At 56.6% G+C, this 19178-nt stretch overlaps 1 protein-coding gene across 1 annotated transcript in view; it reads left to right on the top strand.

Annotated features, from left to right (window-relative positions):
- Positions 1-19178, top strand: part of LOC8038579 (protein timeless homolog) — a 622009-nt gene that overhangs the window by 344564 nt on the left and 258267 nt on the right. The gene's annotated exons all lie outside the window — the stretch shown is intronic.

Below are 19178 nucleotides of genomic sequence, written 5' to 3'. Positions count from 1 at the left end.
GTAATTACGCCTCATAATTCTAAACGGCCTCTTTCTTTTATTTTTTTTTTATTTTTAGGGTGACTCGATTTTTAATTACGGACATAATTTGTCACCGGTTGAAGACGAGTGTCCGCTGTGTCGCTACAAAGTCCGGCATCTCCGCGTCCGATATGGATTTTCTCGCTCAAAGTAAACTTTTTGTTGGCGCGATTTGAGTATAAAAACCATCAAATAACGCTTTAGTCCGTTCTTGAATTATTCATTAAAACTCTGAATTTGAATGGATTGAATGCGATATCTTATCGCTCTCTCTCTCTCTCTCCTTCTCTCTTTGCTTTTCTCTACTTTATTATTGGACTTTGATTTAAGCCCTGTGCATTTATACCTTGGCCAGTGTTTTGTCACTGGTTGTTACCCGTGTTTTGCATTCTCGTGTCGTCCGATCGTTTTGGGCTCTTTTATTTCGCATCTGCTCCCGTCTGCCCCAGTAGCTTTCTGCCGTTTCTAGCTCCTTTTATTTCTTTTTTTTTTTGTTCAGTTTAGGGCGCAAACTTAAAATCACTCTTCTCTGTATCCGCGCAATCACCCTTTCGTCTCAAAACGAAAGAGAGAGAGAGAGAAAAAAAAAATACAAGAATTACGCACTCCAGATTATTATTTTTCTTTTGTCATTTAACTTTTCTTCGTCTCACCTTTAAAAAAAAAAAAAGTATTGCATCGGACGCTACGAGCCAGCGGATTCAATCCCGAGTTTGGAGGTAGTCACATGATACTCCCGGGTGGGCGGAGCGATGCCTGGAGCGTCAAGTTGCGTCGTACGCGCTACTCCGAGAATTGGCTGTGCAGCCTCCGCTGCGCTGCGTCTCGAGGGTACAACGGAGCACAGACGGCGTTGATTACTTCTCGGCCGTTCCGGTAGGGGGCTAAAGTTCGCGCGGAGGTAATCTCGCGAAAACCCGGCTGAATCCGCGTAAGTAGGCGCAGTCCGTCTCCAAAACTCCCGGGAAGTTTTCGCTGCTCCACACGCGCATGCCGGAGAATCCGATAAACCCCTGTCTGTTCTTTCTTTTTTCTTTTTTTTTTTAAGACGCGCGGATATCTTTGTTCCATTCGACGCGCCGCAGCGGCAAACACTGCGCCCGCCGCGCTTGGTCGCTGAGAAGAACAAATGAACGCGGCGTTCTTCGGTTTCTTCTTGGAGTGTAGGTGCTCATTACTCATGACTCGTTTTAGGGTGGCGTTCTTGCGCGGCAATTTGCAGCAGCGCGCACTCTATTCTGTTGACGAAGGCTGAGCATGCCGCGTAGACTTTCCCATATACGCCGCTCGAGGCTGAATGGCCATTGATTGGTTGATTGATTGGTCTTTGAGTCGTCCCAGCTGCTTCCTGCCTGCCTTCCATGATACTTCGGGGTCTCGTGAGCCTCGATCGTGGACGCGCGGACGGGGCACGGTGGAAAGCAACTATAGCGCGTGCTCGAGGCCGGGCATCCCAGACGCCCCGTCGTTCTCTTAGCACGACGGTGAGTATGGATGGGAAATCCGTTGTGCCGCATTTTATACGTCACCTAATTCGGGTCGGTGCGGGGCACACATCGAAGAAGAGTGCTACGTCAGCTTTCGTCCGAAACTCGCGTTTCACTCGGTCAGAATACGCGCTCCCGCCGAGCGCTGACACAGTGTTCGTGTCTGATACGTGACCTGCGGTTGTAATAGGAAATATGTCACCCGCGGGGTTTGTAATAGGAAGACTGGAGCGTCTCTGTATGGACGACAGAACATACCGCTCGACTCCAACCCTAGAAAGAAAGTGATCGTCCGTAGGGAAAAACTATCGCACCCGCAGCTTTTCCATCATTCGGGCGAAGAGACGCGTATTCTTTCGTCTGCGGAACACTTCGAATGGTCCTTTGCTTTTTGAAAGTGGACCGTTGCGCTGGTTGGGGTGAAGAACCTGGCCGAGCGTGGAACAGATGTCTATGAAAACCGCTGCGCGTCGCGACGGTGAGCGGCGTAACCGTAGCAACCGTCGCTTTCGCTGGGACGTGGCGGCGCGCCATTCGGCCGCATCATAGCGTTGGCGTCCGTTGTTACGGTTACGCGGGGGTGGGTGGGGGGGGGGGGGGGTGGCAGGACGCGATGCGACACGATATTTCCTTATATGCATTCCACTTTACTGTCTTACCTTGGCGTCTGAAGGCTGGCAATGGGGTATCCACACGGAGGAGAAATCCGCTCCTTTCCTCCGCGGAGCGCGTATCACGTGAGACATACGTCATCCCTTTTTGACGCCTCGCGGCGCCCTTATCCCGTTCTCCTCGAGGCGCGGAGGCCTCGTGCTGTCAGCACGAACGCTCTGCAGGTGCACGCGGCGGAGCCGGGGACGGAGTTTCCCGGGTTGTTGAGGTCACGACATCCGTCCGCGGAGTTCTCCTCCGTGTGGATACCCACACGAAGGAGAAATCTGCCACTTACCTCCGCGGAGCGCGTATCACGTGAGACATACGTCATCCCTTTTTGACGCCTCGCGGCGCCGTTCTCCCATTCTCCTCTGTTGCGGAGGCGCGGAGGCCTCGTGCTGTCAGCACGAACGCTCTGCAGGTGCACGCGGCGGAGCCGGGGACGGAGTTTCCCGGGTTGTTCAGGTCACGACATCCGTCCGCGGAGTTCTCCTCCGCGTGGATACCCACACGAAGGAGAAATCTGCCACTTACCTCCGCAGAGCGCGGATCACGTGAGACATACGTCATCCCTTTTTGACGCCTCGCGGCGCCGTTCTCCCATTCTCCTCTGTGGCGGAGGCGCGGAGGCCTCGTGCTGTCAGCACGAACGCTCTGACGGTGCACGCGGCGTAGCCGGGGACGGAGTTTCCCGGGTTGTTGAGGTCACGACATCCGTCCGCGGAGTTCTCCTCCGTGTGGATACCCACACGAAGGAGAAATCTGCCACTTACCTCCGCGGAGCGCGTATCACGTGAGACATACGTCATCCCTTTTTGACGCCTCGCGGCGCCGTTCTCCCATTCTCCTCTGTTGCGGAGGCGCGGAGGCCTCGTGCTGTCAGCACGAACGCTCTGCAGGTGCACGCGGCGTAGCCGGGGACGGAGTTTCCCGGGTTGTTCAGGTCACGACATCCGTCCGCGGAGTTCTCCTCCGCGTGGATACCCACACGAAGGAGAAATCTGCCACTTACCTCCGCAGAGCGCGGATCACGTGAGACATACGTCATCCCTTTTTGACGCCTCGCGGCGCCGTTCTCCCATTCTCCTCTGTGGCGGAGGCGCGGAGGCCTCGTGCTGTCAGCACGAACGCTCTGCAGGTGCACGCGGCGTAGCCGGGGACGGAGTTTCCCGGGTTGTTGAGGTCACGACATCCGTCCGCGGAGTTCTCCTCCGTGTGGATACCCACACGAAGGAGAAATCTGCCACTTACCTCCGCGGAGCGCGTATCACGTGAGACATACGTCATCCCTTTTTGACGCCTCGCTGCGCCGTTCTCCCATTCTCCTCTGTGGCGGAGGCGCGGAGGCCTCGTGCTGTCAGCACGAACGCTCTGACGGTGCACGCGGCGGAGCCGGGGACGGAGTTTCCCGGGTTGTTGAGGTCACGACATCCGTCCGCGGAGTTCTCCTCCGTGTGGATACCCACACGAAGGAGAAATCTGCCACTTACCTCCGCAGAGCGCGGATCACGTGAGACATACGTCATCCCTTTTTGACGCCTCGCGGCGCCGTTCTCCCATTCTCCTCTGTGGCGGAGGCGCGGAGGCCTCGTGCTGTCAGCACGAACGCTCTGACGGTGCACGCGGCGTAGCCGGGGACGGAGTTTCCCGGGTTGTTGAGGTCACGACATCCGTCCGCGGAGTTCTCCTCCGTGTGGATACCCACACGAAGGAGAAATCTGCCACTTACCTCCGCGGAGCGCGTATCACGTGAGACATACGTCATCCCTTTTTGACGCCTCGCGGCGCCGTTCTCCCATTCTCCTCTGTTGCGGAGGCGCGGAGGCCTCGTGCTGTCAGCACGAACGCTCTGCAGGTGCACGCGGCGTAGCCGGGGACGGAGTTTCCCGGGTTGTTCAGGTCACGACATCCGTCCGCGGAGTTCTCCTCCGCGTGGATACCCACACGAAGGAGAAATCTGCCACTTACCTCCGCAGAGCGCGGATCACGTGAGACATACGTCATCCCTTTTTGACGCCTCGCGGCGCCGTTCTCCCATTCTCCTCTGTGGCGGAGGCGCGGAGGCCTCGTGCTGTCAGCACGAACGCTCTGCAGGTGCACGCGGCGTAGCCGGGGACGGAGTTTCCCGGGTTGTTGAGGTCACGACATCCGTCCGCGGAGTTCTCCTCCGTGTGGATACCCACACGAAGGAGAAATCTGCCACTTACCTCCGCGGAGCGCGTATCACGTGAGACATACGTCATCCCTTTTTGACGCCTCGCTGCGCCGTTCTCCCATTCTCCTCTGTGGCGGAGGCGCGGAGGCCTCGTGCTGTCAGCACGAACGCTCTGACGGTGCACGCGGCGGAGCCGGGGACGGAGTTTCCCGGGTTGTTGAGGTCACGACATCCGTCCGCGGAGTTCTCCTCCGTGTGGATACCCACACGAAGGAGAAATCTGCCACTTACCTCCGCGGAGCGCGGATCACGTGAGACATACGTCATCCCTTTTTGACGCCTCGCTGCGCCGTTCTCCCATTCTCCTCTGTGGCGGAGGCGCGGAGGCCTCGTGCTGTCAGCACGAACGCTCTGCAGGTGCACGCGGCGGAGCCGGGGACGGAGTTTCCCGGGTTGTTGAGGTCACGACATCCGTCCGCGGAGTTCTCCTCCGTGTGGATACCCACACGAAGGAGAAATCTGCCACTTACCTCCGCGGAGCGCGTATCACGTGAGACATACGTCATCCCTTTTTGACGCCTCGCGGCGCCGTTCTCCCATTCTCCTCTGTGGCGGAGGCGCGGAGGCCTCGTGCTGTCAGCACGAACGCTCTGCAGGTGCACGCGGCGGAGCCGGGGACGGAGTTTCCCGGGTTGTTGAGGTCACGACATCCGTCCGCAGAGTTCTCCTCCGTGTGGATACCCACACGAAGGAGAAATCTGCCACTTACCTCCGCGGAGCGCGTATCACGTGAGACATACGTCATCCCTTTTTGACGCCTCGCGGCGCCGTTCTCCCATTCTCCTCTGTTGCGGAGGCGCGGAGGCCTCGTGCTGTCAGCACGAACGCTCTGCAGGTGCACGCGGCGGAGCCGGGGACGGAGTTTCCCGGGTTGTTGAGGTCACGACATCCGTCCGCGGAGTTCTCCTCCGTGTGGATACCCACACGAAGGAGAAATCTGCCACTTACCTCCGCGGAGCGCGGATCACGTGAGACATACGTCATCCCTTTTTGACGCCTCGCTGCGCCGTTCTCCCATTCTCCTCTGTGGCGGAGGCGCGGAGGCCTCGTGCTGTCAGCACGAACGCTCTGCAGGTGCACGCGGCGGAGCCGGGGACGGAGTTTCCCGGGTTGTTGAGGTCACGACATCCGTCCGCGGAGTTCTCCTCCGTGTGGATACCCACACGAAGGAGAAATCTGCCACTTACCTCCGCGGAGCGCGGATCACGTGAGACATACGTCATCCCTTTTTGACGCCTCGCGGCGCCGTTCTCCCATTCTCCTCTGTGGCGGAGGCGCGGAGGCCTCGTGCTGTCAGCACGAACGCTCTGCAGGTGCACGCGGCGTAGCCGGGGACGGAGTTTCCCGGGTTGTTGAGGTCACGACATTCGTCCGCGGAGTTCTCCTCCGTGTGGATACCCACACGAAGGAGAAATCTGCCACTTACCTCCGCGGAGCGCGTATCACGTGAGACATACGTCATCCCTTTTTGACGCCTCGCTGCGCCGTTCTCCCATTCTCCTCTGTGGCGGAGGCGCGGAGGCCTCGTGCTGTCAGCTCGAACGCTCTGCAGGTGCACGCGGCGGAGCCGGGGACGGAGTTTCCCGGGTTGTTGAGGTCACGACATCCGTCCGCGGAGTTCTCCTCCGTGTGGATACCCACACGAAGGAGAAATCTGCCACTTACCTCCGCGGAGCGCGGATCACGTGAGACATACGTCATCCCTTTTTGACGCCTCGCTGCGCCGTTCTCCCATTCTCCTCTGGCGGAGGCGCGGAGGCCTCGTGCTGTCAGCACGAACGCTCTGCAGGTGCACGCGGCGGAGCCGGGGACGGAGTTTCCCGGGTTGTTGAGGTCACGACATCCGTCCGCGGAGTTCTCCTCCGTGTGGATACCCACACGAAGGAGAAATCTGCCACTTACCTCCGCGGAGCGCGGATCACGTGAGACATACGTCATCCCTTCTTGACGCCTCGCGGCGCCGTTCTCCCATTCTCCTCTGTGGCGGAGGCGCGGAGGCCTCGTGCTGTCAGCACGAACGCTCTGCAGGTGCACGCGGCGTAGCCGGGGACGGAGTTTCCCGGGTTGTTGAGGTCACGACATCCGTCCGCGGAGTTCTCCTCCGTGTGGATACCCACACGAAGGAGAAATCTGCCACTTACCTCCGCGGAGCGCGTATCACGTGAGACATACGTCATCCCTTTTTGACGCCTCGCTGCGCCGTTCTCCCATTCTCCTCTGTGGCGGAGGCGCGGAGGCCTCGTGCTGTCAGCTCGAACGCTCTGCAGGTGCACGCGGCGGAGCCGGGGACGGAGTTTCCCGGGTTGTTGAGGTCACGACATCCGTCCGCGGAGTTCTCCTCCGTGTGGATACCCACACGAAGGAGAAACCTGCCACTTACCTCCGCGGAGCGCGGATCACGTGAGACATACGTCATCCCTTTTTGACGCCTCGCTGCGCCGTTCTCCCATTCTCCTCTGTGGCGGAGGCGCGGAGGCCTCGTGCTGTCAGCACGAACGCTCTGCAGGTGCACGCGGCGGAGCCGGGGACGGAGTTTCCCGGGTTGTTGAGGTCACGACATCCGTCCGCGGAGTTCTCCTCCGTGTGGATACCCACACGAAGGAGAAATCTGCCACTTACCTCCGCGGAGCGCGTATCACGTGAGACATACGTCATCCCTTTTTGACGCCTCGCGGCGCCGTTCTCCCATTCTCCTCTGTTGCGGAGGCGCGGAGGCCTCGTGCTGTCAGCACGAACGCTCTGCAGGTGCACGCGGCGGAGCCGGGGACGGAGTTTCCCGGGTTGTTGAGGTCACGACATCCGTCCGCGGAGTTCTCCTCCGTGTGGATACCCACACGAAGGAGAAATCTGCCACTTACCTCCGCGGAGCGCGTATCACGTGAGACATACGTCATCCCTTTTTGACGCCTCGCTGCGCCGTTCTCCCATTCTCCTCTGTGGCGGAGGCGCGGAGGCCTCGTGCTGTCAGCACGAACGCTCTGCAGGTGCACGCGGCGGAGCCGGGGACGGAGTTTCCCGGGTTGTTGAGGTCACGACATCCGTCCGCGGAGTTCTCCTCCGTGTGGATACCCACACGAAGGAGAAATCTGCCACTTACCTCCGCGGAGCGCGGATCACGTGAGACATACGTCATCCCTTTTTGACGCCTCGCTGCGCCGTTCTCCCATTCTCCTCTGTGGCGGAGGCGCGGAGGCCTCGTGCTGTCAGCACGAACGCTCTGCAGGTGCACGCGGCGGAGCCGGGGACGGAGTTTCCCGGGTTGTTGAGGTCACGACATCCGTCCGCGGAGTTCTCCTCCGTGTGGATACCCACACGAAGGAGAAATCTGCCACTTACCTCCGCGGAGCGCGGATCACGTGAGACATACGTCATCCCTTTTTGACGCCTCGCGGCGCCGTTCTCCCATTCTCCTCTGTGGCGGAGGCGCGGAGGCCTCGTGCTGTCAGCACGAACGCTCTGCAGGTGCACGCGGCGTAGCCGGGGACGGAGTTTCCCGGGTTGTTGAGGTCACGACATCCGTCCGCGGAGTTCTCCTCCGTGTGGATACCCACACGAAGGAGAAATCTGCCACTTACCTCCGCGGAGCGCGTATCACGTGAGACATACGTCATCCCTTTTTGACGCCTTGCTGCGCCGTTCTCCCATTCTCCTCTGTGGCGGAGGCGCGGAGGCCTCGTGCTGTCAGCACGAACGCTCTGCAGGTGCACGCGGCGGAGCCGGGGACGGAGTTTCCCGGGTTGTTGAGGTCACGACATCCGTCCGCGGAGTTCTCCGTGTGGATACCCACACGAAGGAGAAATCTGCCACTTACCTCCGCGGAGCGCGTATCACGTGAGACATACGTCATCCCTTTTTGACGCCTCGCGGCGCCGTTCTCCCATTCTCCTCTGTTGCGGAGGCGCGGAGGCCTCGTGCTGTCAGCACGAACGCTCTGCAGGTGCACGCGGCGGAGCCGGGGACGGAGTTTCCCGGGTTGTTGAGGTCACGACATCCGTCCGCGGAGTTCTCCTCCGTGTGGATACCCACACGAAGGAGAAATCTGCCACTTACCTCCGCGGAGCGCGTATCACGTGAGACATACGTCATCCCTTTTTGACGCCTCGCTGCGCCGTTCTCCCATTCTCCTCTGTGGCGGAGGCGCGGAGGCCTCGTGCTGTCAGCACGAACGCTCTGCAGGTGCACGCGGCGGAGCCGGGGACGGAGTTTCCCGGGTTGTTGAGGTCACGACATCCGTCCGCGGAGTTCTCCTCCGTGTGGATACCCACACGAAGGAGAAATCTGCCACTTACCTCCGCGGAGCGCGGATCACGTGAGACATACGTCATCCCTTTTTGACGCCTCGCGGCGCCGTTCTCCCATTCTCCTCTGTGGCGGAGGCGCGGAGGCCTCGTGCTGTCAGCACGAACGCTCTGCAGGTGCACGCGGCGTAGCCGGGGACGGAGTTTCCCGGGTTGTTGAGGTCACGACATCCGTCCGCGGAGTTCTCCTCCGTGTGGATACCCACACGAAGGAGAAATCTGCCACTTACCTCCGCGGAGCGCGTATCACGTGAGACATACGTCATCCCTTTTTGACGCCTCGCTGCGCCGTTCTCCCATTCTCCTCTGTGGCGGAGGCGCGGAGGCCTCGTGCTGTCAGCTCGAACGCTCTGCAGGTGCACGCGGCGGAGCCGGGGACGGAGTTTCCCGGGTTGTTGAGGTCACGACATCCGTCCGCGGAGTTCTCCTCCGTGTGGATACCCACACGAAGGAGAAATCTGCCACTTACCTCCGCGGAGCGCGGATCACGTGAGACATACGTCATCCCTTTTTGACGCCTCGCTGCGCCGTTCTCCCATTCTCCTCTGTGGCGGAGGCGCGGAGGCCTCGTGCTGTCAGCACGAACGCTCTGCAGGTGCACGCGGCGTAGCCGGGGACGGAGTTTCCCGGGTTGTTGAGGTCACGACATCCGTCCGCGGAGTTCTCCTCCGTGTGGATACCCACACGAAGGAGAAATCTGCCACTTACCTCCGCGGAGCGCGTATCACGTGAGACATACGTCATCCCTTTTTGACGCCTCGCTGCGCCGTTCTCCCATTCTCCTCTGTGGCGGAGGCGCGGAGGCCTCGTGCTGTCAGCACGAACGCTCTGCAGGTGCACGCGGCGGAGCCGGGGACGGAGTTTCCCGGGTTGTTGAGGTCACGACATCCGTCCGCGGAGTTCTCCTCCGTGTGGATACCCACACGAAGGAGAAATCTGCCACTTACCTCCGCGGAGCGCGGATCACGTGAGACATACGTCATCCCTTTTTGACGCCTCGCGGCGCCGTTCTCCCATTCTCCTCTGTGGCGGAGGCGCGGAGGCCTCGTGCTGTCAGCACGAACGCTCTGCAGGTGCACGCGGCGTAGCCGGGGACGGAGTTTCCCGGGTTGTTGAGGTCACGACATCCGTCCGCGGAGTTCTCCTCCGTGTGGATACCCACACGAAGGAGAAATCTGCCACTTACCTCCGCGGAGCGCGTATCACGTGAGACATACGTCATCCCTTTTTGACGCCTTGCTGCGCCGTTCTCCCATTCTCCTCTGTGGCGGAGGCGCGGAGGCCTCGTGCTGTCAGCACGAACGCTCTGCAGGTGCACGCGGCGGAGCCGGGGACGGAGTTTCCCGGGTTGTTGAGGTCACGACATCCGTCCGCGGAGTTCTCCGTGTGGATACCCACACGAAGGAGAAATCTGCCACTTACCTCCGCGGAGCGCGTATCACGTGAGACATACGTCATCCCTTTTTGACGCCTCGCGGCGCCGTTCTCCCATTCTCCTCTGTTGCGGAGGCGCGGAGGCCTCGTGCTGTCAGCACGAACGCTCTGCAGGTGCACGCGGCGGAGCCGGGGACGGAGTTTCCCGGGTTGTTGAGGTCACGACATCCGTCCGCGGAGTTCTCCTCCGTGTGGATACCCACACGAAGGAGAAATCTGCCACTTACCTCCGCGGAGCGCGTATCACGTGAGACATACGTCATCCCTTTTTGACGCCTCGCTGCGCCGTTCTCCCATTCTCCTCTGTGGCGGAGGCGCGGAGGCCTCGTGCTGTCAGCACGAACGCTCTGCAGGTGCACGCGGCGGAGCCGGGGACGGAGTTTCCCGGGTTGTTGAGGTCACGACATCCGTCCGCGGAGTTCTCCTCCGTGTGGATACCCACACGAAGGAGAAATCTGCCACTTACCTCCGCGGAGCGCGGATCACGTGAGACATACGTCATCCCTTTTTGACGCCTCGCGGCGCCGTTCTCCCATTCTCCTCTGTGGCGGAGGCGCGGAGGCCTCGTGCTGTCAGCACGAACGCTCTGCAGGTGCACGCGGCGTAGCCGGGGACGGAGTTTCCCGGGTTGTTGAGGTCACGACATCCGTCCGCGGAGTTCTCCTCCGTGTGGATACCCACACGAAGGAGAAATCTGCCACTTACCTCCGCGGAGCGCGTATCACGTGAGACATACGTCATCCCTTTTTGACGCCTCGCTGCGCCGTTCTCCCATTCTCCTCTGTGGCGGAGGCGCGGAGGCCTCGTGCTGTCAGCTCGAACGCTCTGCAGGTGCACGCGGCGGAGCCGGGGACGGAGTTTCCCGGGTTGTTGAGGTCACGACATCCGTCCGCGGAGTTCTCCTCCGTGTGGATACCCACACGAAGGAGAAATCTGCCACTTACCTCCGCGGAGCGCGGATCACGTGAGACATACGTCATCCCTTTTTGACGCCTCGCTGCGCCGTTCTCCCATTCTCCTCTGTGGCGGAGGCGCGGAGGCCTCGTGCTGTCAGCACGAACGCTCTGCAGGTGCACGCGGCGGAGCCGGGGACGGAGTTTCCCGGGTTGTTGAGGTCACGACATCCGTCCGCGGAGTTCTCCTCCGTGTGGATACCCACACGAAGGAGAAATCTGCCACTTACCTCCGCGGAGCGCGGATCACGTGAGACATACGTCATCCCTTTTTGACGCCTCGCGGCGCCGTTCTCCCATTCTCCTCTGTGGCGGAGGCGCGGAGGCCTCGTGCTGTCAGCACGAACGCTCTGCAGGTGCACGCGGCGTAGCCGGGGACGGAGTTTCCCGGGTTGTTGAGGTCACGACATCCGTCCGCGGAGTTCTCCTCCGTGTGGATACCCACACGAAGGAGAAATCTGCCACTTACCTCCGCGGAGCGCGTATCACGTGAGACATACGTCATCCCTTTTTGACGCCTCGCTGCGCCGTTCTCCCATTCTCCTCTGTGGCGGAGGCGCGGAGGCCTCGTGCTGTCAGCACGAACGCTCTGCAGGTGCACGCGGCGGAGCCGGGGACGGAGTTTCCCGGGTTGTTGAGGTCACGACATCCGTCCGCGGAGTTCTCCTCCGTGTGGATACCCACACGAAGGAGAAATCTGCCACTTACCTCCGCGGAGCGCGGATCACGTGAGACATACGTCATCCCTTTTTGACGCCTCGCGGCGCCGTTCTCCCATTCTCCTCTGTGGCGGAGGCCTCGTGCTGTCAGCACGAACGCTCTGCAGGTGCACACGGCGGAGCCGGGGACAGAGTTTCCCGGGATGTTGACGTCATGACATCCGTCCGCGGAGTTCTCCTTCGTGTGGATAAGACCGCTGTTTTATTGAAGGGGTATCCACACGAAGGAGAACTCCGCGGACGGATGTCCTGACGTCAACATCCCGGGAAACTCCGCCCCCGGCTCCGCCGCGTGCACTTGCGGAGCTTTCGTGCTGTCAGCACAAAGCCTCCGCGCCTCCGCCACGGAGGAGAACGCGCCGCGAGGCGTCAAAAAGGGATGACGTATGTCTCACGTGATGCGCGATCCGCGGAGGAACGTGGCGGATTTCTCCTTCGTGTGGATCCCTCTTTAAAGTCCTGTTCACACATGCAGCGGAGCGCTACAAGCATATATCGTTGACCTCGCGCTAAGCACGTGCTGACGTGATGGTTCATCAGCTTTGTAACGCACCGTCAAAACTGTTGCTCATGGCAGACGATAAGTAGCTGACGACACGTGAGCAGCGCTACATCAGCGCTTCGCTGCATGTGAGAACCGGCCTTGACTGTAAAATTGAACCGTGGATGTTGCGCTCCGAGTTTTTGAACCGAACGGAAGTCTGTAACGGTCGAGCTCCAACTTGTATAACGACACCGAGAGCCTCGAACTTTCCGTATTCGAACCTCGACGAGTATCCATACAGTTCGAAATTTTCTTAATCGAACGTTCGCTGCTTTACGACATCACTATACTATCTAGTGCGCGAAGCGGCGTGCGTCTCTGAGCGAGGGCCGAACCCGAACCTCGGCCAATCTTCCGTAGCCGTGCGATGTTGACGACAGTCGTACTCGTGGGTCATTATAGGGCACGATCGTGCACATTTGCTCTCAAAGTTTAGGCGTCACGGACGCAACAAAGGGGCGTTATCGACTGCTGACGGCAGGAAATCGCTAATCCCCCGTATAATATCCCGAAGCATCGAGTCCTTAGCGCGGAAAATTACTCTCCCCGGAAGCTCATTCGACGAGAAAGGAAGAGATAAAAAGTTCACCAAGGAAGGAAAAAAGAAACGGAGGAAAGCACAGACTGTTTTGTGTCGCGCAGTGTTCTCTTTGTGGCTTCTTTTCAGTTTTGTCTCTTTAAATCTCAATATACCCTGGAAGTTGGCTCCGGTGATACTTTTTGGAAAGCTGAAACGACCTCTCCTTTCTGAGATCTTGTCCGCTTCGTTCGCGTTTTGACGGCGCTGGACGTGATTACGGCCTCGTTTTCTCTCTTCATTTTTTCTTCCTCTTTGCGTCGGAGGTTTTGTTAGTTCCATTTTCTGGGGCCACGTAGAGAGATATTATTGCTCTACGGCCTTTAAGTGTTCGTTCTTCTTTGGCCGTTCTTTATTCCGACGGGAGGCTTCCGGCAACATTTGCGCAGTGCGCTCTTGGTTACTTAGCCGCGTCCCAACTTTCCAATTTGAGACGCGAGAGTTGGCGCCATTTTTGAGCCGCCGCCTTTATGATTGCCGGCGCTCTATTCCTTCCTTCTTTCCTTTTTCCCCGGCGTCTGGGCGTTTTTTTTTTATTATTCTCGCAGTCGCTAACGGCGTCGCACTACACTATCACCCGAAACCCGGTACGTGCGACTGATTTCTTTTCTTCGCCCTCTCGGTGGCTTATTCTTTGTTGCTTAGCAAAAGAAATGCACAGTCTGCGAAAGTTTCGCGCGGCCAAGTTTTGTCTCGCTTCCCCGCGCAAACGCTCGCAACCGCCATAAAAAAAAAAAAAAAAAATTAAAAAAAGCTTAGATTGAACAATTTTGGGGAAAAGTAATGGGCTGGGCATCCTCTTGCGCGCGTTCGCAGTTTCTGGTCTCGTTTGGTTGCTGCTGCTGCTGTTTGCATGGCGGCGTCTCTCAGGAAACGCGTCGCGCGTTTTCAAATCCGGTGGTCCTCGGCGATCGGGAGGGGAGCCTCGACCGAAATTTTCGAGCACGCTGTTCGCTGTAAACTCTCCCAAGAAAAAAACAAACAAACAAACAATGGAGTCAGTGTGCGGGCTCTTTGGAAACGACGCTGTTTATATAATTCGCGTCATTTTTTGGCATGCAGTTCAGACTGCACCGCTTGTACGCGAGCCTAGTAAAGGAATCTAAGCAAGCACAGTGTCTTTCTTATCTTCGACTTCAGGCGCTCTGGCGCGACGTCGAGATAGCTGTAAATATCTTTGTCAGTGCGCCATATTACACCTGGTGTCGACACGACTTCGGAGAGAGCGAACGATATACGGCCCGTTCCCGCCAGTCGAAGAAAGAGGGCGTGACAGCCCTCCGCCGGTACACTATACCTGACGACACTGAACAGGTGCTTCGCCTTGACACGCTGATTGGCTCATTGGTGCCACAACTTCGCCTTCTGGCAAATAATGGTGATACGAAGTATGGTTAATCACGTTGTGGAATCGAAACGGCGAGCAACAGTCTCGTGGCTCCTCGTGCTCACTTCAGCGTGTAGGAATTTGAGGTGGCCTGGTTATATATCTACCCTGGAGTGACAAGACGCGAAGAATGGGCGTCGTTCGATTACGTCGTCTGTGCGAGATCGAGCCGTGTCAAGCGCAGTGACGAGCTCCACGCTTTGCAAGCGCTCATGTAAAGCAAGTAGGGGGTACGGATCTCCTACTTACGCAATTTTTAACCCCACGTTTTTGTACGTTTGTGGTCACACGCTTTATTGCTACGAGTCTTTCTAAACGTCCTTTAGAGAATCGTACGCGTCGTCTACCCGGGCTTCTTTATGTAGGAAACGAAAGGATAAACAAGTGGCTCCGGTTTTTCTCATTCATTCGCCACGCGAGGAGTAATAATCTAAACACGCCGCCAACGCGCACACTCAAAAATATTAGTGGCGCTTGGTGAGGCGCTGGGAGCGCTGCGCCGTTCGGGCCGAAGCGCTCACCCTGCTGCATCCGGCTACGATTTGCATAAATATAATGAATTTGCGCCGACGTAGCGCTCAAACTTAATAGCACTTTATGGGTAGTTTAAATATAATAACTCGGGCTCCGCTACATGACGGAATCGTTACTGTAGGCTCTTGCGAATCTCGAAAACTGTCCATTATCGCCTCAGATAAGGTACTATTTGATTGGTTTTCGGCCTCCAACACTAACCGCGATCGGAAGCTTTCCGATACTTCCCATGTTCGTGGTCTGTTCTGACGTGTTAGTTAGTTGGCTCTGTTGAAAACGCTCCTCACAGCGCACTGGCGCATTGCATTTGCAGCGCACTGTGCGCGCCTCGCTTCGCCGCAGCGCATCCTTGTGCTATAGAGAAAGCACTCTTCCAGAGCAGGACGTTATACACGGAGACTTCTGGTATATTTAAAATAACGAAAAAAGAAAATAAAATGTACAACTGTATTTTGTAATTTGTTTTAGACTTTTTGCTTTAGAACAATTACTACTGCAGACGCCCGCACGTGCAGCGCGTGTAACTACACTCGTAGCGTTCACCTTGGTGCTTGGGATATTCAGAAAAAGGTCTTAGGACGCTGTCTCCTTTTGTCGGCTATCAATACCCGGCCGATTGAGTCAAGGCAATCCACTCTCCGAGGACGGTGCCATGCCGATAATTATCGCCTTCATTTAGGCTTAGGAATGGCCGCAGTCAAAAGACTATCTAAAAAATGCGGCGAGGTCATTGCTCATGCTTTGCGACTGAAGTGAGGTAAGGCAAAGCGAAAGCCTCCTGTACCATTCATTGCTGAGTAACGCGCCCAATATTGCAGCTACAACGACGTATTAGTTCCAAAGCGAGCGGCGCTCACTCACCGGGGCACTGCCATCTTTCCCCGCTTCCTTACCGAGCCAGTCACGTGATTTCAAAATCCCTCATATCGGGAGTATTCAATGGCGGCCCTATCCGTGTGCGCTGCTGCTTAGCTTGCGCTGACGGCGAGCTTCCGCAGTCCTTTCGGAGCTTGCATTTAGCACCATCAAGGTTGCCGGTCTTAGCAGGCTATTAATGTGAGCTCTTTCTGAACATGCGCTCTAAACATCGCCCTCACATATGGCGCCCAGTGAATACCTCCTATAGGTGCTACGGCTACCTTTAGCCGCGGTTATTGCTTAAAGGGCAACTCCGCTCAATATCGAAAAATTTAGGCTCACATGTGATTCAAATTCACAAAGCACTACTAAAGAACTCTACGTCTTCGGATTCGCGAAATGTGGAATATTATTTGTGTAATCCTAATTTAAACATCAGCTGATACCGAAACCTAAACTTCGGTTGCGTCAGGCAACATTGGTCTCGGGTCGTCAGAGTCATGGCCACGTCACGTCGAACCACGAGGTCTTCTGACGTTCGGGAGGGAGCGAGAGACAGGACACGCGACGCGGGCAGGTCGCTTCGTATGGCGTGGACGGCGATGGCCCAGGGGAGAGGAGGAAGGGGAGAAGACGAAAGAGGAGAAGGGGAGCGGAGAAACAGACCGATAAGCGCGCAGGGCAGCGCAAACTAGCGCATCCGCGTTACGGTGATCACGTGAACGCCCGGTCAGCCAACACCGGGAGGAGAGACTCATGACGTCATCGTTCAATATCGCTCTGAGAAGTAAAAACAAACAAAACGCGAGAATGACGTAGTCATGCCTCTGACGTAGTGGCTCAACGTTTGCCGCCCAAACTCCGTCGCATTGACTGCGCTGACGATTGCGCCTCACGTCGCACGCTAGAGTTGGCAGATTTCGCCGACTTGGCTCACGTGAAGGTTTGCTGGCCAGTTTATTAAATATATAGACGGAATTAGATCGTAATATTTGACACGGGGTCTTCCTATATGATACTGAAGAGGGCTACATAGTTTTCTAAATATCAAAAATGAAGCGGAGTTGCCCTTTAACCGCGTTTCGAGCAAACGGGCCCAGAGAGTTTTCTCAGCACCAGTCAAAAAGCTCGGAGCCCGAAGCAAATGTGAACAACCCCAGACAGTTGCATAAACAAGAGAGAACAGTTTCCGAACGAAGCTCGCAAGAACAGCTAAAACAATACAAAGCACATCCGAAGTCGGACAAGTTATGCAATCAGTCAAGCCATCTCCGAAGTAAAGATCCCAAAAGCAGACCTGCTCGAGACAAAACATCTACGACGCGGAGCACTATTACCAAGTGTAAGGTTACAGCGTTCACATTTGCCCCCATCGGGGCAACTTCTGCAAAAATCGTGAGCCCTGCCGGAGTAGCGAGCGAACCCTCGGAGAACGTACACACATAAAGTAAAGTTAAGCTAAACACGCGCGCGTGAGCACAACTTGGCGACACTATTTTCAGTATCTTTATACCGTACAGACAGGCATCCCTGTAGCCTCCTGCCCGAGCTACGAGTCTTTTCGCCTCCGCAACCCCCCGCCGTACTTTTACGCGACCACTCGGATATCCATAGCTGTATACATTGGAATCCGGCTCCACCTCGAGAAAAACAATGGAGAAAGAGATAAAGAAAAATGAAAGGACCATCTGAGCACGTCTTCCGCGCCTCTTGAACGCAGTCATGGCATAGACCCACGGAGAAACCTCATCCCGCCTGCACGTCCCAGGGCCATCAAAAGGCGGCTCGGGAGGAGACACGGCCGCTTGTAAACACGATGGGCGCACTGCGGAAGACGGGCCCTTACGCGTCGTCATGAATCTCCCCGCTGGGTGCGTAAACGGCTCCATTTACGTCCCCCCGAATGGCGCGACGCCCCCTCCCGCTCCCCCTTTTGATGGTTGTATACACCGTGTACGTAACGGAGACAGCTCGCCGTCTTAGAGCCGCCCTCGTCGTGATGCGTCGCCAAGAAGCGTCTGGCATCTCACGTCCGCGTGACTCGACTCGACCGCGCGCGGGGTTCCTCGGAATGCGGTGGAATATTGCGTAGCTGAACATAGACGACTCGAGCTAAAAGTCCTTCGCTAAAACGGGATTTTTTTTTTCTTTGTTGCGGGCTTGGTTAGGGCAACGCAGTCACGCGGAGAACGCGTCGTTGGCGTGGTAATCTTCGACATTCGTGTGTGTTTTCGACTGCAACCTGCACAGCGGCCGTCGCAAACCTGCTTCTTCCAATTGCGTCTTTTTTTCATCCATAGATGTCGTCGGTTTAAGTACGAAAATCAAATTATTTGACTGTTTCCATACGAAGCAAGGGTTTTCTATTGCTGTGTTCTTTAAACCGGAGACAAAAAAAACACAAAAAAAAACACATTGTGCTCTCAATTCCTGCGGGCAACACTGCGCGTCTTGCATCCTGGGACCCGATTAGGGAGTGGTGGTTTGGGAGAAGGTTAACTGGTCTGCAGAAGATGCAGGGGGCCAAAATTACAAATGCGTTCTCGACGCAGCTCCTGCGTATGAGACAGTCAGTGTCGTCAGATTTGTTTTTGTCGTAATGCAAGTGCAACAATTTAAAGGTTATCTCGCTCTAATCACTCGATAGTTGGATATCCTGAGGTTATCACCACCTAAGGCTAAGACCTCGAGGAGTCTGCGCTTAGGTGGAACGTTTCGTATACCCAACGATGATGTAGGGGGCAATCACGCGAGAGGCTGGAAGCTCGTTACGCGGTGACAAATTCAAAACACACCTACTGAGGAACTGCCATAGCTTCGAAGCTTTAAACTCGCCAAGACCGCTTTGGTGCCCATATCATGCACCAACGCGTACGGCCACAAACCTCAGCTTCCTGTCCATGGCAGCCATCATGACTGGAGTAGGTACCCTGTAACGGCACATACTACAACGTCAGAAATATCGCAATTACGTGACATTTTAAATGTTAAAAGCAGTATTTAGACTTGCATTCAGCACCTTGCAGTTATAGTAGAGACTTCCAGAGTTGGTAGGGACCTCAATCTGCAAGTGTTTCCCGTCAACTGCGCCCATGCAGTAGGGGAAATTCCATCCTGTTTGGAAACCCTCGGTGATTTACTCCGAGTCTTTGCTGCTTTGCTGAGAGCTAAAAACACGACACAAAGTTCAGGCATGGTTTTTAGTTATTTCTTTGGGGGAAGTTCATGTAGTCTTCCTTGATGTAAATAAATGCGTACATGCTCATATTTTCAAAGATATTGTGATACTTTAAACTTTTTTCATTTCCTCGCGGGCTACTGGTAGCAACCCCATCCGCCTGAGCTAATCATTCATCAGTGGTCCTCCATTATCTTAAGTGACAGTTTCTTATGTGCTTTCTTTTCGATAAGCCATTTTTGGGGGGAAGCTTTTTCGGTTTGTACTAAGTGACTTGTGCATTCAAACCAAAGGCTAATTTTGCAGTAATCACCCTTGG

This window comes from Ixodes scapularis, unplaced genomic scaffold (genome assembly GCF_016920785.2).
Source record: "Ixodes scapularis isolate PalLabHiFi unplaced genomic scaffold, ASM1692078v2 PGA_scaffold0__279_contigs__length_252992795, whole genome shotgun sequence".
Classification (NCBI taxonomy): Eukaryota; Metazoa; Arthropoda; class Arachnida; order Ixodida; family Ixodidae; genus Ixodes; species Ixodes scapularis.
Note: the sequence above shows the minus strand (reverse complement) of the source record. Positions and strands in the feature narration are given on the sequence as shown.